Source organism: Mustela putorius, unplaced genomic scaffold (assembly GCF_011764305.1).
Source record: "Mustela putorius furo isolate JIRA1106 unplaced genomic scaffold, ASM1176430v1.1 tig00003972_pilon_pilon_pilon, whole genome shotgun sequence".
NCBI lineage: Eukaryota > Metazoa > Chordata > Mammalia > Carnivora > Mustelidae > Mustela > Mustela putorius.
In genome coordinates this window covers 450,179-458,553 of record NW_025422115.1, presented here as the reverse complement: position 1 = coordinate 458,553, position 8,375 = coordinate 450,179, and the positions used below count along the sequence as shown (strand labels likewise).

The 8,375-nt window shown below is 46.4% G+C and overlaps 1 pseudogene; it reads right to left on the bottom strand.

Annotated features, from left to right (window-relative positions):
• Positions 1-1,677: 1,677 nt before the first annotated feature.
• On the bottom strand, positions 1,678-8,174 carry LOC123389298 (annotated as a pseudogene).
• Positions 8,175-8,375: the final 201 nt, after the last annotated feature.

Below are 8,375 nucleotides of genomic sequence, written 5' to 3'. Positions count from 1 at the left end.
CCACTCTGGAAAACAGCATGGAGGTTCCTCAAAATGTTGAAAAGAGAACTGCCCTATGACCCAGCAATTGCACTATTGGGTATTTACCCTAAAGATACAAACGTAGTGATCCAAAGGGGCACATGCACCCGAATGTTTATAGCAGCAATGTCCACAATAGCCAAACTATGGAAAGAACCTAGATGTCCATCAACAGATGAATGGATCAAGAAGATGTGGTATATATACACAATGGAATACTATGCAGCCATCAAAAGAAATGAAATCTTGCCATTTACAACAACATGGATGGAACTAGAGCGTATCATGCTTAGCGAAATAAGTCAAGCAGAGAAAGACAACTATCATATGATCTCCCTGATATGAGGAAGTGGTGATGCAACATGGAGGCTTAAGTTGGTAGAAGAAGAATAAATGAAACAAGATGGGATTGGGAGGGAGACAAACCATAAGTGACTCTTAATCTCACAAAACAAACTGAGGGTTGCCGGGGGGAGGGGGTTTGGGAGAAGGGGTTGGGATTATGGACATTGGGGAGGGCATGTGATTTGGTGAGTGCTGTGAAGTGTGTAAACCTGGTGATTCACAGACCTGTACCCCTGGGGATAAAAATATATGTTTATAAAAAATAAAAAAGTTAAAAAAAAATAAAATAAAAGATATTCACACACACACACAAAAATCTACGATGAAAGATATACAGGACTTTGAATTTTGTTTGTGGCACAAGCCCAGGAAACGGACGAACCTGCCCTCGCAGCCCCGCTGTCTCGGTAGGAGGGAGGCCGCGCTCGGAGGCCGGACCGGCCCGGGTTTCAGGAGGACGGCGCGCCGTGCCAGCCAGCGGTGTGCCCGTGAGAGAATTTCTCCCCACACCGAAGTGCCATTTCGATGCACAGAGAGCTCAGAATGGTAGTATTTTGTAACCAGCTGCATCATTCTATTTTAGAGGGGCCAGGAAGAAAGATCCCTTTCCCCACAAGTATTTTTCCCTAATCATTTACCACTTATAAAACCTTTGTGCTGGTCTACTATTTTGCCATGTTCTCTAATATTAAATTAAGTCAGCTTTTTCTACTATATTTTTTTCCTCACAAAAGGCAAGTTTTAAATAATGCCTTAAATCTGTTACAACACATTTTATATTTATGCAAGATGAACTTAACACAAGTTTTTTTTTGACACTTTGCTATTTATGTACACATATAAAATATATTATGGTATTCAACCCATACAGCCCAAAGATTACAACGTAACATCACACATTCACCACGAGTGAGAGGAGAAACCCCTTTATATAATCTTCTGAAAAGACTGGGCTAATAATTAAAATCCAAAGTACAGTATATTTAACAAAATAGTAAATATTAAACAGTGAATACTCTACTTAATAAGGATCTCACTGTTTTCCCCCAAATTGGTGGCAATCCACAAAAATATACTTTTGTATATATATATATACAAATATATATTTGTATATGTATTGTATGGTACACATACAATACATACAATACATAGGTACTTACATCAAAGGTGATAATATATTTAAGATGCTATATACACAAAAGAGTTTGGCTCAACTTTTAATTTACATATAGAATAATAAGTGTTCATGGCTTTTTTCCCCAAGGTTCTGCTTGCAAGATATTTTTGTTTTTTTTTTCCCCTCTTAAATCTAAAAAGTTAAAACAAGATAAAGCTATTCTCTTAAAAAAAAAAAGTTACAACATACAGCTTTGGCTTATATAAATAATTCATAGCAGAATGTGTTCAAAAGTAGTGAATATAATTTTATATATAGTCATCAATTCATAAGGGTGTTTTCTTTCATATAAAATATACATGAGCTAAAATCAGTTTTTTTAAGATATGAATGTAAAAAGAAACTTCTGACATAGTCCAATTATAGCTTAATATATTAATTTATTTCGTTAATGCTCTATATTTCTAGGCTAGTATTTTCTGAATATCTCATGCGTGTTTTCTACTCTCTCTCTTTTTTATTAGCTAAAGATCACTTGTTTGACTTAATACATTTTTTGCACGTGCAAAACAGTTATGTGTGGGGCTTTTTTGTTTTGTTTTAAAATATCAACAGCCCTTCCCATGCACCCCTCTGCAACAGAGACCCATGCCAGGCTGGGTAATTAATATAAAAGACATTTTATGTACAGTATTGCTTTCTTGGTTCCTGCTTTTCTACTGCTCTGTTCTACAAAGCATTTTTCTTAAGTAACTACAGTCATTACACAGTTAAATAAAACAAGTAGGGGCCCTCTAGGTTTCTGTAAGCTAGTGTGGGAGAATTATATATGGGTACACGTTTCTCTGCAAAAACTGGTTATCTTATGAAACAAGTAGTCCAAGGAAGTGCCAGACTAGAATCTGCCTACAGGGTGCTTTGTTTGCCACGGGACGTACATCTGTAGATCTACGAGGCAGGTAAGTGCCCGATTCTGTATGTAACACACACCCACATACACACACACACTCACACCCACATACATATATATATATAAAGGGATATATATGTATGTATGTACATATAAATATAGTTAACTCATGTCCTTATTTACTGATGTAGATATGTAGGGCAGTTCGCTGCGGGATCACGAAGTACGAATACCAGCCCAGGAGCCTTAGGTCACCCATGCATCCATCCTCATTCGCTTGACGGAAGGGCTTTCTCTGTCCTCCGTGGTGGGGGGTCGGCCAAGCACGATTGGAAAATGGAAGTCGCCCCGTGGATCCTCCCGGTCACTCCCATCATAGGAGCTGCTCGAGCTGCTCAGACTGTCCACAGGGGAGCACCCCATTTCCTGCCAGGGCTGGGGGGGCTGGGGTGGCCCAGCCGTGGCGGCGGCCGCTGTGGCGGTGGCTGCTGCTGCTGGAAGCCTGATGGGTTCATTCGATCCCGGGGAGGTGAAATTGGTTCTGACTTAATGTTGGTGTTTTGGTTGGTATTAATGGATAAATTCGAACCCTGAGATAACTGCCCTCCAGCACTGAAGGAAAGACAAGATGTTAGAGGGTTGGTGAGTACATCTGTGTGACCGGAGTGATACTGCAGCCTCCACCCAACAGAGCCTGTCCAAATGCCCAGACTTTAATGACCTCTCCATGGGAGGAAAACAAAATTGGGGTGGCTAGTTCTCCTGCCCAAGCCCTTGGTCCTTCTGCAGATGAAGGAGCCGAAACTGTGAGTCCGCTGCTGTGCGTGGACCAGAACGGGAGAGGAAGCCTTTGGCTTCCCCTCTGCCCCAGCCCTGGGAGAGGCACCGCTCACTGCTCGCACAGTACCTGCAAGGCTGTCACCTGACCCTGTCTTCCAGGGGAGGGCACCGCCTCAGACAGGCCGACTCAGAGTAGCGGAGCGTGCGTACAGGCTTCTCCCCTGAGCTGAGCGACCCTTTCAGCTCATGGTGTGTTCATTTAGGATGAACAGACCCCCAAGGGCCAACAGGTGAAGAAATGCAAGGAAAACCACCTTGGCTTTCTCCACGGACAGGACGGGAGGAACAGTAGGGGGTGGGCATCTTGTGTGTGGAGCCAGCTAGCTACTGGGTTTCATGTGGATGATCCCAGCCCACTGCCCACACCGTCCCTCACCGAGAAGAGTTCAACGCAGAGAACATTCGTTCTGGGCAGGGTGAGGGGACAGGTGTGAGAAAAGCTTACGGTGGGGCCCAGGGGTATCCAAAAGCCCTAGTAGCAGGGACAATGTGGGGGCCGCCTGTGCCTCAGTACCCCTAGGTCACCATCTCCAGAGAAGAGAAGCCTTGCCTCCCGAATCTGTTCAGGGAACGCCTAGTTTGAGCAGGACCCAAGCTATTATCCAGAAGCACGTAAAGGAAATATTTTCTCCAAACACTTGTACCACATAAAGAAGAAGTCGTCCTAGGACCGTCACGTGACAGTCAACAGCACCAAAGACTGTAACTGATAGAAAAATAAAGTGCAAGGGCCAGGAGGAGAGATTCGGAGACAATTTCCAGTTACTCACACCAGAGAGCTGAGGGTGGCTTGTCCTAAATGGTGCTGCTGCCAGGCCGACACCTGTCCCAGAGACAGCATGCCCGGGGAGTTGAAGCCCTGCAGGGCCAACAGGTCCGCGCTAGTCAGTGAGTAATCTACAACAAGGAGAGAAGTATCACTCGTGTGAGAGAGAGAAGGCCCAAGCACAAGCGGGTTACCCCAGCTGCGAGAAGCCAGGTACTTCCTAACGTAAAACACACACGTCTAAACCGACAACAGTTTTTCTTTCGGCAGGTCCTAGCTGCATTTGCTTGTCTGGGATTATCTCGATAAAGTCAGCCTCAACTCTGTGCTACCTGTTTACAGTCTCCTGTCTCACAAAAGGTTGAGATCCTTTCTCCAGACTTGTAAATAGAAATAATGGCAGGGCCATTGCTAAGGGACATGTGCACGCAGTGGTCGCCTGACACGTGCGCATCGCTACCCCCTGGGAAAAGCAGTGACAGACCGGACGGAGCCTAGAGCAGCAGCTCTTCTCTTCCCGAGAAGAGGGGAGCAGGAAGGACACAGCAGCCCTCCTCGTGTGGGGCCAGCTCGGCGGCCAAGTGAAGGACGCCGGCACACAGCGGGTGAGCAGTGGTAGCTCGCGGCCGGGGGCTGTCGGAGATCGCTGACTGCGCACAACACAGCTTCAAGTTCATGAAAAAACTTACGTGTGACAAGAGTGTAACAGAGAATGTGGCTCATTTCCTCAGAAAGGCTCAGTCATAATCACTCTGGCCAAGACCCAGGACATTAGGTATCGTTCATACATCGAGCTATTTCAGTTCTTCATTAACACTTGTTTTTTCCATTTACTTTCAAAGAGAGGTGGCAAAAACCCTTCTACTTTTAACTGTTTTTTCCCGTCTCAAGGGAGGTATTTAAGGAAGCCCATCTTCCTAGTGTATTAACATTCATAAAAAAAGGGACTCAGAGGAAAGAATGTAGCTGCTGCTTGGGATCCTGCCGGCCTCCACACTCTGCTCCCGCCACGCTCTCTGACCGCCTCAGCCACTCCCCGCCGAGGTGCGCAGGGGTCCCGCATGCACACCGGTGCCCCCTGCAGCCCCCAGCTCTCGACCTCTAGGTCCACCCAGCTACCTCCTTGGTATGTTCATTTGGATGTCTCTCCAAACCCCTCAAATCTGACACCCGACTGGACTCGTCTCCTCCAAACCTGCTCCTTATCTTAATAAACGGCACTGATATTCACCTCGGTTGTGCCAGAAACCTGTGGGTGTTCTTGATACTTCTCTCCGACTTCCAGCACCAACCACCAAGGCCCGTCAGTTCTCTGTGTTGTCTCTCAAACCTGCCTGTTTCACCAGCTTTCCTGCCACCACTCTCCTCTAAGGCATCAGGATCCACTACCTGGGCCACCATGCGAGCCTCCGGACGATCTCCTAGCACGCAGCCTTGCCCCAGGAACACTAGCCAAAGTGATCTTAAAGTAACAAATGGGCTCACGATACCTCTCTGCCTATGACTTTCTGGCTTCCCTGTGCTCTCAACATCCAAAATCTTCAACATGGCCTAGAAATTGTGACGTACCTCTACAGTTTCCACCCTTCACACCCTGTGCCATCTCCCTGGAACAATCTCCCTGCCCCGCCCCACTGAGTCACGGGTGCCCCTCTAGCGAGGCTTCTCCATAGCTCCTAACACGACTGTGGTACCTGATTCTCACAGCGGTCTGTCCCAAGTTCCGCTGTGAACCGTACACTCCCGCGTGCCCAGCCCCACAGCTGCCACCCAGCGAGTGTTCAGCAGGCGTGTGCTGAATGGACACACGAACAGGGCTGCGGAGGGACCTTATGACGGGACGACGCACTGGGGCTCTTCCACATAAAAACTTGCACTTTTGGAAATGTTGCTCCCATCTTCATCCCTTTCCTGATCATTTGGCATGAGTCTGACTACACAGAGAGGCAGCTGCCAAACTACAGAAAGATGAAGGTGGAGGTGTTTAAAAAGGGCAACGAGACAGAGTAAAAATAATGTTTTTTAAGATTAAGCTGCACACATGCTCTGAAAATGAGCACAGAGACTGAGTCACAGTTAAAAGAAGGAATGAGACTGAGGCCAAGTGATTGATGGTTTTGAGAGAATCAGACTCTGTTTTTATGTTTTGGTAATTCCTTCTGGATTTTTAAAAAACAACTTCTTGCTAATCCAACAGCATTTCTTAAGCACGCACAGTGGCACAGGGACGTATTCTGGAAAACCTGTCATGAAAGCTCAAGAAACTGCTCTCGCTCCGAACCAGTTCAAGTGCCACCTTCCCCGCTGGAGCGCCTCTGAACCTTTCAGGTCGTGCTTTCCCCCCTCTTTCCTCACGTTCTCAGGTCTCAGAGCACAAACTACTAACCTCAGCTGCTTTGACCTCAGCTCCGGCCTGTATCCCGAGCTGGCACGAACCTGGGACAAAAGCTCTGCCCCTGGCATATGGGTGTGCCTACAGCTGGCGATCACCGCCAGGACACAGAATTTCTATGAACGTGTTATCTCTCGCTTCACTCTAAATTTGCACTTAATAGGTTTGGGCATTTTTTTCATATTGATTGTTAGAAAAGGTAGTGGACATTCTCCTAAGAGGCTTTCTTTTCTCAACAAAACCTTTTCAAATTCTGTTTTAAATGAACTACACAGCATTAAAGTGACAAGCAAATGTATCAATGGCCGCAGGGAGTGTCAGACAGCAGTGTGAAAGCACCGTGCTAAAGCATTTACTCTGAAGTCTAAAATTAGATGGTTTTTATTACAGTCTGCTTATAAGAATCCTGAAAGGATGAATACCCTGCACCGCAGTCTGAAAGCTGACAAGGTATCGCTTAACTATTTCCTTCTTTCCTTCTTCCTTTGAAGCATCAGGTGTTTGGCTCAGCGGGTAAGAAGGCGAAACCACACCGGCCAACCTTCTGCCTCTCCCCAGAACGGCTGATCTGGAAGAAACCTGCCACGTGCCGGGCCTCTGTGGACAGCCTGCGTGGCCCACGGCACCTCTCCGGTCACTCAGCAGTGCTGACTTTGCCTTACAGACCCCCGCAATAGGTGTTTTAAGATGAAACGTCTAAGTAAACATAAATGAGTGAGAAGCTCCTCTCAGAAGGGAGGAATGACTGACTGGCTCTGAGGAGAAACAAGAAATGTCCTGGTTTTGCTCCTGAGGCACAAGGGACAGAAACTAAAAAAGGTAGGTACACGGAGGAATACACCAGCAGCCCGGCGCAGCCACGCACGTGTCCCCTTCCGGAGTCCCGAGTCCAGGCGGAGGCCGTGCTCCCCCCAGCATGTCAACACCTGCCAGCCTGGAGGACTGCAGCGAGACGCACCAGAGAAAATGCCAAGCGGCGCTCTCGTCCTGTCTGGTCACAGATTCTGGGAACAGCTCTCTGTTTCTTCGTCAGGGTAAGTAAAAGCGGACACTGGGAAATCATTCCACAATGTATTTTTTTGTACGTTTTTCAAAGCTAACCTTTGTCTTTTAATATGCCCAAATGTGACTCTAAAGAACTGGAGATGATTGATTTCAATCAATATACTTGTAAAAAAAAGAAAATCACAAAAGCACATGGTGATCACCAAACAAAGAAGTACGAGCCACAGAAGGCAAGAGAGCAGGCTTACCAGTGTTGTAGGCGGTCGGCATGGCTGAGTACACGAGTCCCTGCAGAGGCAAGCTCAGGGTGGTCACAGACACGACTGGGGTAGCTAGAGGCTGAGTGGTGTGAGAACTGCTTATCCTTTGGGTATTCTGGGAGAGAGTAGAAAAAAGGGTCATTATTTGAGTATTTATATTCAGCCTTAGTATTTTAAAAATAACATTCAATTTAAAAGTGACATTTTTCACAGTTTTACGATGTGAACGTCATTATGTCTTAAAGCAGTGATGATGTGAAAACAAACCTTAGAAATACTAATGTGAACTAAATATTTAATTTCAAGGGACATAGTTTTACATTAATTATTCATTTTCCCTTGTCTTTCATAGTGTTTATCGGTGGCAAGGATATATCCTTAAAACAGAAACCTGCACTCTGGGTGAGAATGCTTTGATGTGTTACCATAAATGAAGACTTGCTGGCACTAAAATACCGCCAGGCTGCCCCAAATCAAACATCTAGGTTTTTGAGCTGAGGAGAGCCAAAAGTCTTTTGTATCCTGAGAGTGTAAGTAAGTTTAGGGATCGAAACCACTTGCACCGGCAGCATTCCCATGTTAGCGTGCTGTGAGGTCCTGGCTTCCTATAGTACAGTTTGCTTCCAGTTTTCCTGCCCTGCGCTCCTACAGTTGCTACACCCACACCCCCCAGCCCCGTGCCCCCCACACCCCCCGGTGCCCCATGCCCATACAAGCTC